Source organism: Mytilus californianus, unplaced genomic scaffold (assembly GCF_021869535.1).
Source record: "Mytilus californianus isolate M0D057914Y unplaced genomic scaffold, xbMytCali1.0.p SCAF_6, whole genome shotgun sequence".
In the NCBI taxonomy this organism is placed as follows: domain Eukaryota; kingdom Metazoa; phylum Mollusca; class Bivalvia; order Mytilida; family Mytilidae; genus Mytilus; species Mytilus californianus.
Window position 1 is genome coordinate 111,847,524 of NW_026262712.1, and position 15,429 is coordinate 111,862,952.

General features: G+C 31.5%; 2 long non-coding RNA genes across 2 annotated transcripts; both read right to left on the minus strand.

Annotated features, from left to right (window-relative positions):
- Positions 1-173: 173 nt before the first annotated feature.
- LOC127705835 (uncharacterized) lies at positions 174-2,302 on the minus strand. The gene is made up of 2 exons (XR_007984060.1): positions 2,237-2,302; positions 174-1,544 (listed from the first exon to the last, which is right to left on the minus strand). It is a non-coding gene; the product is annotated as an uncharacterized LOC127705835 (long non-coding RNA).
- An 11,189-nt stretch (positions 2,303-13,491) lies between these two features.
- On the minus strand, positions 13,492-15,200 carry LOC127704618 (uncharacterized). Its single transcript, XR_007983419.1, has 2 exons — positions 15,126-15,200; positions 13,492-14,133 (listed from the first exon to the last, which is right to left on the minus strand). It is a non-coding gene; the product is annotated as an uncharacterized LOC127704618 (long non-coding RNA).
- Positions 15,201-15,429: the final 229 nt, after the last annotated feature.

The following is a 15,429-nucleotide window of genomic DNA, read 5'->3' on the forward strand; positions in this document are numbered from 1 at the left end:
TGCTACTTATCTAAGCACCCGTCATCGTGCGAATGTTGTCAGGATATCAGAATGGAGACTACTAATAGTACACAAATAATTACACAGCTTATTGATTAAAAATGTCTGAAGGTAGCAAGCAGTCCGTTATAATGGATACGTATCCATACCGTACTTTCAGATGAGAATAAGAATAAGAATAAGAATATTTATTATTCCAATCAAGGGCCCTTGATGGGCAGCATAACATGTACACATGAAACAATACATCATGATTTGTAACAGAAAAACATTTTTATATATTAAAATGAAACATTAAAAAGTTCAGACAGATGTTATTATCTTCATTCTATAAAAAATCACATACATTTAATTCCAGGCAGGATCAGAACTATAAAATCATTACAATTATCATTGTTATTACATACATTAATTTACATTTCGTCTAACATCTAGACATGTAATAATATAGCTCCCTAAATATTTAAGTATAGACAAATTTTCATTAGTAAATAACCAAACAAATTTTGCCTCATTTGAAAGATATATAAAATTGGGACAGATACAGTTTATCTCCTTGAAAAATATCTCCCTATCATTAATGTATGCTGGACAACTAGTAACAACATGTTGTTCATCTTCAACCAGATTTAGATTTAGAGTACATTATCTAAAGCGTACAGTGTCTACTGTCATTGAATTAACAAAAAAATCACCGCCAAACACCCTCCGTAAACATGAATGTTAATTTACTCTTAAGAATAATTATTCAGGCAATTCTACTAAAAACTAATAAAAAACTTTAGGCTAGACTCTCAAACTTTATTTACGTATATAAAAATGTATAAATTCACGAAACATTGAATTATGCAATGGATTTCTTTTTTTAGATTGTTTATACTGCCTGAATATCATACTGAGATAAAAACCACGTGATCATAACCACTCATTTCCAACTTGTCTGTTTGTTTCAATTCGATTTCGTCTTTCATTGAAAATTTGGTCGAATCTGGTATTTCTGTCAAGATTTGTTCTCCTGTCAATATTTGTATCAAATCTGTTCCTCCTGTCAATATTTGTATCAAATCTGTTCCTCCTGTCAATATTTGTATCAAATCTGTTTCTAATTCTACCATCTAAATTTGAATTTTGTCCTAGTACGTTTAGAAAATCATTACCCAAACTATCAACGAATCCTCCGCCTATTCCTTGGTTTCTATTTTGAAAACCGCCATCTTGCCACTGGGAGCTGCCCTGCCATCTATCTAAATTATCTACCCTGCCGCTATTGCAAATGTCAATGTCGCAGCCTCTACACCTTACACCATGTTCAAATCCAAAAGTTTCTTGTATACACTGTGGTGGTATTATCTGTAGGGTACACTGTGTATTGCATTGAGGCAGTTTGTTGCTAGGTAGCACGACACGGTCGTTGGGTATATGAACTGGATCTTTTACAAAACCATGGTCGTTGGGTATATGGACGGGATCTTTAAGAAACCCATGATCCTTGGGTTTAACCACGGAAGTATGTTTGGTCTTTTTGTGATAGCCATAGCTGCGACCTATAAAATGAAAAAAGATATTATATCTTTGTAAATTAAGCTTACAGTGTTGATGTTACAATTCATACTTACACGGTGAAAGAGAATAAAAAAAAAAAAAAAAGCAGCAACCGTGCGTCCGTAGCAGTCTAGCGACACCGCTGTTTCGAAGTTTGACACAATACAACCAAAGTCTTATAAAAAAAAAAGTTATTTACACGACTAGTCTCTATCAAAAACTTATAAACACTTAAACAAAAATATGAAAAATTATTGTCATTTTGAACCTAATGATGCCATTAAGATTTGTTATAACAGTTGATGCGCGTAAAAACATAGTGAATCATTTTTGTACTTTGCCACAATTATTTCTCATATATAGTTTATATATGTTTTCATACAAAATTAATACCTTCGATGTGTGCAGATCTAATGCATATTCATACCGAGAGCTAATTATTTTTACTGGTTTTTTTTCTTATTAGAAAAATTATCTATAACTTAGTAGGTTATCAATGTTTTTTCTTTTTCCTTTTTATTTTGTTATCTTATTTATTCATTTACTTATTTCTTCATTAATTTCAAAAAGACCAAAACAAATATTAATTGATTGTTTCAAAATAACTTTTGTTATGTGTTTTGTCCCTACACATGAATTCAGATTACATATTCACAAAATAATACATTACCATTACAGACATAGTAAATCATACCTTGAACTGAACAGAGAGAAACAACTAGAAGTGTGCAACAAATAAGTGACTTCATGTTAACTATAGATTGTAAACTGATACTCAATCTGCAAAACTGTGCCTCTTTTATACCATACAAAATTTCCTTAATCAAAACGCAAACACAGTGATTGGATTATTTTGGATGAAAATTAGATTTTACGTCATTGAATTTGACAGACAATAACACCTATATTGTCATTGTAACATTTTTATGACATTTTTTATGGATTACGGACAACAATGAGCGAATACGGTATTAGTAATGTGTAATGGGTGACGTATGAGATATAGGAACCTACACTCCCTCACAGGTACAAGTTTCCCAATTCAGCGGTTATTTATCGTCCTGATCTTTTTTTCGTACGTTTAAAGGGCGCTATTTCTTGTTGGATGATTGACAAGAAGTTCGATTGGCCGAACTAACTTTTGTCTACGATTCATTAGTCGATCTATCACGATTTATTTAGAATATTTTGATCTTGCCTCTGATAGATAGGTCAAGTTATCCGTCATTTGCAAGTTGCCATAGTGCGGGTATACAATCCGTTGGCTCTGTGATTTTGCTGAAATAACGTTCACTCAAACGAACACTGAAAACGATCGGTCGTTTATGGTTCATTTTATTATTGTATATATACTAGCGGAAAAAGAAACATTTGCATCCCAAATAAAACTGTCTTAATTATAAAGTTTTAAGTTATAATTGTTCACCATCTTGTTAAAATAATAAATTTGGAGATATCCATTGGTACTCATCTCTGCGCGATAGGTTGTTCATGAATCGTAAGCACATCCTCAGTTTTTGCGTGCACGAAACTGTTTTTATGAGTGTTTTGTGGAATATGTTTTTTTAAACTAGACACACCTTTTCGCGCGGATATGAACAAATGAAATTGAGAATCTCTATGCTCACAGAGATCTGAGTTTAAATAATTCCACAGCATTTTTCTCACGGACACTCCAGTACAGAAAAACCAAATAGCAGTCTGTCTTTGTGGTGACGAGTTCTTTAAATCTAATTACATCCGCTACGATTCATTTATATGGCGAATTCAGGTGATAATGTCCAGACATCGAAATAACATCGAGATTCAAATGCGTTTCCGGTGGTAAGTTCGACCGAAAAAAGACATCGCTCAAGTTTAATATTTGTTCCATAAATCAAAACAAATGTCGAAAAGAATTCAAGATAATTATTCTTAAATGATAAAATGACGATATAATGTAACCTTTTGACAAAGATTTTAACATTCCAAGTCAGCAGTTTTGTATTTTTTTTTTCTGTCTTTCCGTTTCTTTTTTTTATAGTTTTTTTTCTTCTGCTATGCCAATCTGTAACTGCTTCCTTTGTTTTCTATAACTAAAGTGTTATTGTTTATGTGATTGCTGTCATTATACATGTGTTTCGTATATGTTAGGAGAAAACTTGATGTAAGTTATGATAGTTATAATAACTTGTGTACAAACGTACTGCTTGATATCATTAAATTCAAATTAATGACAAAGAAGCATGTGTTCGTGGACCATGACGAATTAAACAAAAAAGACATCTCTTACCTTTCAACATTCTAAAGCTATAAACTTTCTTCAATTATCTTAATCGCAAAGATGTTAGATTATGTTATGTTAAAAAATAAAATTTATATCCAGAAATGCACATTGTTGCCTTGTAGTGAAGTCGTTCGTTGAAAGTTCGCTTGGGAAAGTTGTTCCTACCAGGTACTGTAGTTGTATGCTTTTCATAATATTGGTGTTCTATTATTATCATTGTTATAATTATGGTTTACTTTTGGGTTTTCCTAACCATTCTCTTTGGTTTCATTGTCTTGTTTACGACCTTTACTTACAAATGGCTTGAGATCAGTTTCTGATAAGATTTATACTTCTTACCCTTTTTTTATTGAATGCTTATCAGTTCAGAGAACAATTAAGATAACCATTCCATTGGGTTGCTATACGGGTCATTTTCAAAAAATGTCGAATTTTCAGTACACCCATGCTAAAATTTGTATTTCTAATGGAAATTTCAGTTGTAATGGTTTAAATGAAAGCTTGTCGGATTTATGATTCAGAACATCGATAATAAACACGATTTGCATCTATTTTGATAAGATTAAAATGTATTTAAGTCCGATTTTAGGGGTATTTGTGTGCGTACAGTGTCAGAAAAACACATTGCAAATGATTTTTACCCGATTTTCTGATCGCCTTGATATCTACAAAAGGGACTTTTTAAGAACGTTAATAATTACTCTAACGAAAAATCGTAGCTTCTTAGTCATTATATGTAACATATTATCTACAAACTAAATTCAATCAGCGTACGGGAGGTTCATGTCCATCCTGTTACCGCTACTTAAATCAGCCGTGATATTGTTCTCCCTATGAATATCGAATCAGTCAATGTTGATTTCAAAAGTTCAAAGTTACCTTTACATTTAAAACACCACGTTTCTTGTACGACAGTGTAGAGAAAAGAAATTTTAAGACATTTAGTGAAAAAAAATAGAGGGTACTTTTTTTCATGTCTATGCTGTTACCAACAATTTCGATTAATTACACCAACAGTATACTTGTAAAAAGTGCAATATCGTGTTGGAAATCAAATTCACAACAGAAAACCATAATCACTTCACCAAAGGGAGTAGTCATTTCACAACAGCATTCAAAAATGAAGAAATTTGTCTATCCTGTTATGTCTATCCTGTTACTATGGTTGCTATGGTTACAGTAACAGGATAGACAAATGTAGACAGAAACGTCGTTAAAAAAATTATCTTAACATATAGTTGCAAAACGAATGAAATATTTCGTTGTTTGAACTCATCTTAAAGTTATAACGTCTTATTCTTCCCAATTAAGCAGTTGCAGGTGCAATACTGATATCGGTAACAGGATAGACAAAAAGGTAACAGGATAGACTTTTATATAGTGACATATCGTAAACGTACGTTCCTGTTACCAATGAAATAAAGAGAAAAGTAAACTAACTTATGAGGGATTTACTTGATGTTGGGTTTATTTAAAAGAGAGAAAAAAATGCCGAACAATATGAATTGCTATCTTAGACTTGCATTACTGGTGGTAATTTTTACAACCTTTGAAAACCAATTTTTAGAGGCATTTCTCAGTACAACCTGGAAAATTGGCAAATAATCTATTATTTTACAGAATGAATATATATAGAAGTTTATTCTCTTGAAAACCTTCTAATTGGCTACGTAAAACAAGCTTAAAATTTTATCTAAACCTTTTCTTAATAACCCAAAATTTCTTTTGAAAATGGTAACAGGAGAGACAAAATATTGTACCACCTATCAAAAAATGTTTCAAGATATTCTTGTATGACATTATTAAGATTGCATCTTTTAACATGTTGTTCTTTAAGTACTGTTTGTTTTGATTTGCTTATGTAGAGGGTTGTTTGAATAAGTAACTTTTAATAAATTTTTCAATTTCAAAATTCGACATTTTTTGAAAATGACCCATACATTGTCATATTTCTGTTTGACTCAAACTTTTTTTTTATACAAATATACTAAAGCTTTTACACCTAATTTTGTGATTTCTATTACAATTCATAACAGTACTAATATAGTATTACTAATGGTAATAATTGTTTTGTGGTTCGAAGTCATTAGATGAGAATAGTACTCATAGCTTGGTTGTAACGGCGGAAATAATAATATAAGATAAAGACGTTTATCACATATTTGTTACGAATACGTTGGGTTTTGCATATGTAATAACCTCAAAATTGCCCGGGGCAAAAAAGAGGTTTATAGAATAACTAATCGAAGAATTCAAATAGAGAAAAATATTCAACGAGTGACCGAACAACACATTAATTCACGAATGCGCGTAGCGCATGAGTTAATTATCAGTGTTGTTCGGTCACGAGTGGTAAGTTCGACCGAAAAAAGACATCGCTCAAGTTTAATATTTGTTCCATAAATCAAAACAAATGTCGAAAAGAATTCAAGATAATTATTCTTAAATGATAAAATGACGATATAATGTAACCTTTTGACAAAGATTTTAACATTCCAAGTCAGCAGTTTTGTAATTTTTTTTTCTGTCTTTCCGTTTCTTTTTTTTTTATAGTTTTTTTTCTTCTGCTATGCCAATCTGTAACTGCTTCCTTTGTTTTCTATAACTAAAGTGTTATTGTTTATGTGATTGCTGTCATTATACATGTGTTTCGTATATGTTAATGTTAGGAGACAACTTGATGTAAGTTATGATAGTTATAATAACTTGTGTACAAACGTACTGCTTGATATCATTAAATTCAAATTAATGACAAAGAAGCATGTGTTCGTGGACCATGACGAATTAAACAAAAAAGACATCTCTTACCTTTCAACATTCTAAAGCTATAAACTTTTTTCAATTATCTTAATCGCAAAGATGTTAGATTATGTTATGTTAAAAAATAAAATTTATATCCAGAAATGCACATTGTTGCCTTGTAGTGAAGTCGTTCGTTGAAAGTTCGCTTGGGAAAGTTGTTCCTACCAGGTACTGTAGTTGTGTGCTTTTCATAATATTGGTGTTCTATTATTATCATTGTTATAATTATGGTTTACTTTTGGGTTTTCCTAACCATTCTCTTTGGTTTCATTGTCTTGTTTACGACCTTAAGTTACAAATGGCTTGAGATCAGTTTCTGATAAGATTTAGACTTCTTACCTTTTTTTATTGAATGCTTATCAGTTCAGAGAACAATTAAGATAACCATTCCATTGGGTTGCTATACATTGTCATATTTCTGTTTGACTCAAACTTTTTTTTTTACAATATACACTAGTAATGTTTTGGGGCCCTTTATAGCTTACTGTTCGGTGTGAGCCAAGGCTCCGTGTTGAAGACCGTACTGTGACCTATAATGGTTTACTTTTATAAATTTTGACTTGGATGGAGAGTTGTCTCATTGGCACTCATACCACATCTTCTGATATCTAAAGCTTTTACACCTAATTTTGTGATTCTATTACAATTCATAACAGTACTAATATAGTATTACTAATGGTAATAATTGTTTTGTGGTTCGAAGTCATTAGATGAGAATGGTACTCATAGCTTGGTTGTAACGGCGGAAATAATAATATAAGATAAAGACGTTTATCACATATTTGTTACGAATACGTTGGGTTTTGCATATGTAATAACCTCAAAATTGCCCGGGGCAAAAAAGAGGTTTATAGAATAACTAATCGAAGAATTCAAATAGAGAAAAATATTCAACGAGTGACCGAACAACACATTAATTCACGAATGCGCGTAGCGCATGAGTTAATTATCAGTGTTGTTCGGTCACGAGTTGAATATTTTTCGATATTTGAATTCTTTGATTAGTTATTCTTTTTATTACATTGGCAAATGGCTTTTTTATGAAATTAAAGTAGAAACTGTAAGGAACTATATCTTTTTCTACGCATTCACAATTTGTTTTGATCCGACGTTATCGACGTCTTGACAACGCCTATTGGTGTATGACGTCAGAGGAGTGAAATAACCACGTTTATTTCACATGTGAAATTATCGGTTTTTATTTCACTGGGAAATCAATATAATTCATTGCAACCAATGTAATAATATTGGTTATTGTGCCCTGATTCCAAATGACGTAACGTCATTGCGTCCTTAACGACAATGGCAACTTGTAACAATGCACAACAGTTATAGATTTAGCCCCAATTATGCCAAATTCTGGCGTTTGTGTATTGCCATATTCCAAAATAAGTGGAAATGTGACAATAAATTTCTATGGAGTTATGATAAAAACTAAATTTGAAAATGGGATAAAACTTTTGTGATAAAATTTTTAAGATTTTACCTGTTATATTTCATTAAATTGTTATAATTGAACTTTTTTCTCTTTTCTGCAGAACTTAAATATGTGATAAATAGATTATAACATGTCTTTTCCATATTGGCCCTGGAATCATTTTTGTTTGTTTTTTTTGTTTAATGTTAAGTGCATAGAGTATGTTTTGTTATTATATAATACGCTCTATAAATATTGTATTTATCATTAATATTATTATTTTATCGAACATCATCATTTCTCATCAACTTGCTATTTGTAAAAAACAAAATAGAATAATGACATAGTCAAGCTAGCTTGTAATGTATATTTGGTACCATAGAGCCGTACGTTCCTTCTGCTTCTATACGTGTGCCCTTATTTTGTGTATCTGTATTGTTTATCTATTATTCTTTTTATCATTCCTTTAGATACTTGTACATAATTTTGTCTATACAAAGTTTAAAATTTGAGATCAAGAGATTTTGTTCACTTTTCCCCTTTAAAATCAAAACACTGTTTTGTTCACACCTTGTCAATATCATGGAATTTCATGCGACTGTCATATAAGTGAGAGGTTAAGATGGCTATAAAACCAGGTTTAATCCACCATTTTCTCCATAAGGAAATGCCTGTACAAAGTCAGGAATATGACAGTTGTTTTCCATTCGTTTGATGTGTTTGAGTTTTTGATTTTGCCATTTGATAAGGGAGTTTCCGATTTGAATTTTCCTTGGAGTTTGTTATTTTTGTTATTTTACTTTTTGCATATGTTTATCAACATAATAGTTATATCTTATACTGTTGTGTTGTACATCATCTTATATTTACGATTCCCACAACTTTTACGATATTGCTCTGTGTATCTGTCAGTTCAGAGTTGATTTTAGCCTTACTTGAAAAATGATTTTGGCCTTTGAATGATATAGTATATACTTAGTTGATTGTGATGTATTAGCTTTTATTTTACTAGAAACTACCATGTTTTTGTTATAAAGTCTGGTATCTCAAGCATTCATATTGAAGCAGTACAGACAAGCATTATTTTTCTCATATCGTCTGACATAATTGTTTTAAAACAGTTCTATTAGCGAATCTAAAAGCTAATAAAACAACCCTTTTTCTCTATGTTTGATTCGATATCATATGTCATTTAAGATCAAACATGCCAAGTGTTTGTTGATAAACAAAATTCGTTTAATGATCATTTATCATAAAAAAAATATGAGTGTAATAAACCAGGTTCAAAGCACTGTTATTCACTTTTTAATTAGGAGAGTATGGAAGCTCTAAGACGGTTTACGTTGCAATTTTTGATTAATCTTACTTACTATAAAAATAAGAAGATGTGGTATGATTGCCAATGAGACAACTCTCCACAAGAGACCAAATGACACAGAAATTAACAACTATAGGTCACCGTACGGCCATCAACAATGCGTTAAACCCACACCGCATAGTCCGCTATAAAAGGCCCCGACATGACAAATGTAAAACAATTCAAACGTGAAAACTAACGGCCTGATTTATGTACAAAATAATGAACGAAAAACAAATATGATATACAGCAACAAATGACAACCACTGAATTACAGGCTCTTGACTTGGGGCAGGCAAGGCACATACAGAATATGACGGGGTTAAACATGTTTGTCGGGCACCCACTTTCTTTATTTTCATTGACATAAATAAACTGCCACATTTTTTAATACATTCTACAACTTGCTGCAGCACAAACTGGCTACTTCTTGGGCCTTTACCCAAATCAGAAGTGAAATACGGGGTGTTCAATCACTTTTTCTTAAAGTAATTTGACGTCGGGTCGGGGGTACATCTGTTTCTTTCTTATATCGCTTCTGTGGTAGATCTACAGGGAAAAGAGGGGAGAATGCCAAGTGGGTAACATAAAGACATAGCTTATTCTCAAATCTGTTGAACGTTATAATGGTTTACACATGCCATATTGATACAGTGGCCGCTTGACATATTCATCAATGTTGCACTGTATCGGTGGGAATTTTCATAGTTTTACGAAAATTATTATACAATCTAAACACATGCACACACATACAAGTACATATATATATACTGATGAAGGATATCTGTTATTCAAAATATTTAATATATTGATATTTGTATTAATTGTTTCATTTTTTGATATTGGTGTTGTTTTGTACACTTTAAATGCGTATATATACATTGCATATAGATATTTTACAAATTAAACTTTTTTTTGTAGGTCGATACGACAGAAGTTGCTTGTTGTTCCTACCCCTTCTGTTCTTTATGAAGACTATATTTGTTTTCATTTTCATTGTTTAAAAAAAAATGTTTGACTTATTTTCTGCCAATTGTGTCTTTCAACAAATGGGGAGAAGATATATACCCAAGGGTTATTCGAAAACAAAAAGTCAAAGAAAACAAATAACCCCATTGCCTACAGAAAATAGACGAACAACCGAACACCATCCATAATACACGGCATATAAAACTGGATTGAGAACTCGTATATTTACCAATATTTATATTTATCTATGTTTCACCTGTCTTTCGGAAAAAAATCACAAAAACACTTGATACAGGATTATTACTTGACCTACCTAAAATATCGTGAATTGTTCTCTTAATGCAACATTGAATTTTGCCAATACAGCAAGATGTTTCCGGAACAAATATTGTACCAACTGATTGTTGGACGAACGTCGGCCGGCAATAGCAGGAATAATATATTTCGTATGTCTGTGTATATTTGCATTATAATCAAAAATCATAAAATGAAAATATATATTTTATAGAAAAAAAAAGCTGAAGAAACATGTATTTTGAGTTTTTGTGTGGTTCGGGTTGCTGTCTTATTGGTCTTTACATATTTACTGGAAGTTTGTTTAAGGTAGATCGGGTGTTTTTTTCTGAGCATCCTTTCTCGGCATGTTGTAAAACACTTTTTTGGTTTAAACATATTTAACCATGTATCATTCAATATACAACAGAAACATCTACATGTAAAACTTGAAATTTAAGGATTAAGATATCAAAAAATAAAGTGTCGTTAACTTAAGGGGGTACCCAACACTTTGACTAAAATAAATTTGGCTCGTTTAATTTTCATAAAGTTTTGACAAAATATTTACTTTGACCTGTTTACAAAAATATGAAATTTTTTAGAAATTTGAACCACACAATTCACAGGAATAATTTGGTTGGATATATAGCAATTTGACAATCACAAATTTTGATCGTTGAAAAGCTTGATTTCTCCTTACTAATAGTATGTGATTAAAACGCTCAGCTGATATTTAGGAGTTAACTCCCTTAGGTGTTCTGTACCCCCTTAAGTGTATCTAAAATGTTCAGAAAAAATGCTGTTAAAATCAAGGGCAGATAATTATATTGAATTTGAAAGGAAAATTTGTGTTTTTGGATTATTTCAAGAAGATAAGGCGCTTGACCCCCTTTTTTATTTGTTATTTCGGAAGTATTTATGAAAAGCAATCCTCTCATAGAATTTTAACTAATTCTATCGTTTAATGTTTCCTCGATCAATAAGAAGAAAATAAGTTCCATAAAACATAAGTTACAGTGTGATTTCGTGAATTTCAATGTATGTTTTCGTAATAATGAAATTTGAAAGTACATTGACCCAGAGGTCTTTTACAGAAGTTTAAAGAAAATACTATCGTCGAACATTTAGACACCCCAGCTACCTTAATGTGAAAATTCTGTGAGTGAGAAAAAAACAAAAGTAAAGCATTAATTTTAGCAACATGATGGAATGTCACGTTCCAGACGACTTCAAAATATTGTTGTCGTATATTTCTTTGATATCATGATGTAGAATTATAATGTTATCCAATACCTAGTTTATGCTCATTGGTTATTGAAGTGTTAACGTTTTGTTAAGTGCTTGGAAATTAGTTTCAGTGGTAGATAACTTAAATTATGATTGAATATAATGCACTATGATAAACCATTTATTCATTCATTCATTCATTCATTCATTCATTAATATAAATGTCTATTACCCCCTTGAAGGAAAATTTGTCACATGTCTTAGTTAAGGATATAAGTTAAAATATTGATTCTACATATGTTTCACATTGTATCGAATTATCAACATGTTTTTAAGAAATAATTTATTGTCAAGCTTTAAAGTATTTTGTGGCATTCTATGAAGTGTATACATGTATGGCCTAGATTTTTCAGCCAAAATACTTAACAGAAAAGTTTGAACAAATGCGGATCCAGGATTCCGAAAAGGGGGGACCATACATAATTTGGAGTGGTATAGGTAAAAAGTCTGGATTAACCATAAATGTTGCTCCATAAGGAGGAGCCCGGGAACCCCGGCACCTCCCCCCCCCCCCCCCCCCCCTGTTGAAGAAAACTAAACGAAACCATGACCAAAAGAAAAAGAGAAGTAAGGAGAAACAACAGTCATTAATACAAGTCACAGATACCTATAGCTGTATCATCAAGGACCCCACAAAAAAGACAGTTCGCAGGGTTAAACAGTTTCTGATGCTCTACTTGTTGCACCCGTCGGGTTGAATATTACAGGTAAAACTCCGGTAATATGTCGCATTCCGGGATAAGTCATGAACGAGGAAAGACCAGAACTTCATTTGTTTCGAAGATATTTTGCATCAATCGAGAGATAACCTCAACTTTGTCATTTAAAATATATCTAAATTTAAGGTTTTCTATGACCAATACAGATTACATTAAATACTTTTGCTGGTCTGTTTTATTGATGATTCATCTGTAGACGAAACAATATTTCATAGCAGTTGTTATTAAATTTTGCCATCCAAGGGAAGTAATACAAATGTCATCAAAATGTTGTATCATACTTGAATTCTAATTGATTAAGAAAGTGTATCACATTTACTGTTTAATGACCAAATTTAATGGTAAACAGTGATAACATAGACACTTTTTCACAGCTTAGGACATTTTTTCATAGGTAAATTGTGTGCGGGACACATTAAAATAAATATTGTCCATGAACAGTATTTACTATAAAAAAATTTCGGCGGACATTATTTCATGGGGGACATTATTAAATCCTACAGATACACCTTGAGTCAACTTTGCCTACAAAGCACAATATACAAAAACTAAAAAAAAAAAAATACATGTAGATGTATTTGTGTGTGTTTGGGTTGGAGTCTATTGATGTTGACCCTCATCTAATTTTCATATCAAAATGAATGTACTTGTACTCAAATTGAAGACTATAAACATTTAGGCAATCTTTGGCACTTTGAAACATGCAATGCGATCTGGGTTTTTCTCATTGTTGAAGACTGTACTATGACTTATAGTTGCTATCTTTACGTCATTTAGTCTCTGGTGGAAAGTTGTGTCATTGGCAATCATACCACATCTGCTTATTTTTATAACACAGAAAACAATAAGTAAGGAATAGATCTTTACTCGTTTATTGATTATATAAAAATATGTAATTTTATTACAAATTGTACAACAAAATACTCTGGATTTCTAAATTCACACGCTTTATGTTATAAAATACTAAACTCATAACCACGTGATCATAACCACTCATTTCCAACTTGTCTGTTTGTTTCAAACCGGTTTCTTCTGTCATTTGAGTTTATGTCTAATCTGTTTCTTCTATCAAAATTTGTATCCAGCCTGTTTCTAAATCTACCACCTAAATTCGAGTTTTGTCCTCCGTTTAAGAAATCACTACCTAAACTATCAACGAATCCACCGCCAATTCTTCGGTTTCTATTTTGGATGCTTCGTCCATCTTGCCACTGGGAGCCGCCCTGCCATCTATCTAAATTATCTCCCCTGCCTCTATTGCAAATGTCAATGTCGCAGCCTCTACACCTTACACCATGTTCAAATCCAAATGTTTCTTGTACACACTCTGGTGGTATTATCTGGAGAGTACATCCTACATTACATTCAGGCAGTCTGTTACTTGGTAACACGACAGGGTCTTTAGGTATAAGTACTGGATCTGTCGGGAATCCAATGGGATCCTTTGCTTTCACCACGTGAGCCCTTTTTGTCTTTTTTTGATAGCCATAACTTCGACCTAAAATGATACGATGAAGAAAATACTTAAGTCAAAATAAATTTACATTTGTCATGTCATATTACATGTCTTATCTTTAATTTCTTTAATTTTGAAAGACATGAGTAAATTAAATAATATAAAGCCAGGAACAACGATGACGTCGCTAAGCTTGTCTTACATAAACATGTACAATTGAAGCTTCGCCGATGTTAGTTTCACTGTATCGGAGAAAGGAGTAATAACAAAAAAAAATTCCAAAGACTAAAGACTGGGCTCTGTTAAAAACATTTGAAAAACTCGAAAATATACGTAAAATTGTTGTCTTTTTCAGCATATATGTCTTTAAGATTCCAACGCATTTTATCTAATGTTATATCTTGGAACAATTGGTACATTGTATGTTGTTAAAACATATTTAATCAAATTCGCGTTTTTTTTTCCTGCTATGTAACACTTTGTTATTGACCTTACATACGGACTTAATTTTCTTAATTATAATTTTTCGTTTGTCGTGCTCTATATTAATTGATTCGTTAACTTATTTAAACACATATATAAAAAACGAAAGAAAAAGAAATATATTTAGTATTGCCTATCTTTAATTCATAAAATTAAGTTTGCACATTCAATAGTTAAAACAGTCGATAAATCAAACCTTGAATTGAACAGAGAGAAAAATTATTGATTGTAGCCACTTTTTTTTATCTAATATAATTTAAATATAATTATGGCACCCTCTTAGAACGAAACATTTCACTTTTATGTCTGCAGATGAACATGTATAATGCATAGTCTTATACAGAGTTATACTGGTCTTGGTTTTGTCTAATGAAAACAAATTGCCCTAATTATTTTTTCTTTTTCATTTTTGATAAAAAAAAATTTCGTCACAAGTATCAAAAATTAAGGAAAAAGAAGAAGATTTAATATTTCCAAATTAATCATGTTTTCAAATTATGTATGAACATTTAAAAAGTCTGGTTTTATAATAATTACATAGAAAATCATACCTTGAACTGAATAGAGAGAAACCAAGAGAAGCGCGGAACAAAGAAGTGACTTCATGTTAAACTGTTTATACTGATGCTCAATCTGCTAAACTTTGCTTCTTTTATACCTTATGAATTGTCTTTATTCAAAAATCATATTACGTTGATTGGATTATTTTAAAGAAAATAATACTTGACGTCACCAATTTTGACAGATAATGACAGCTATATTACCCTTGTAACATTTTTATTACTTGTTTATGGACAGTGTACGAATATGGTATCAGTGATGTGTGTAGAGTGACGTACCATATATTGTAACCTA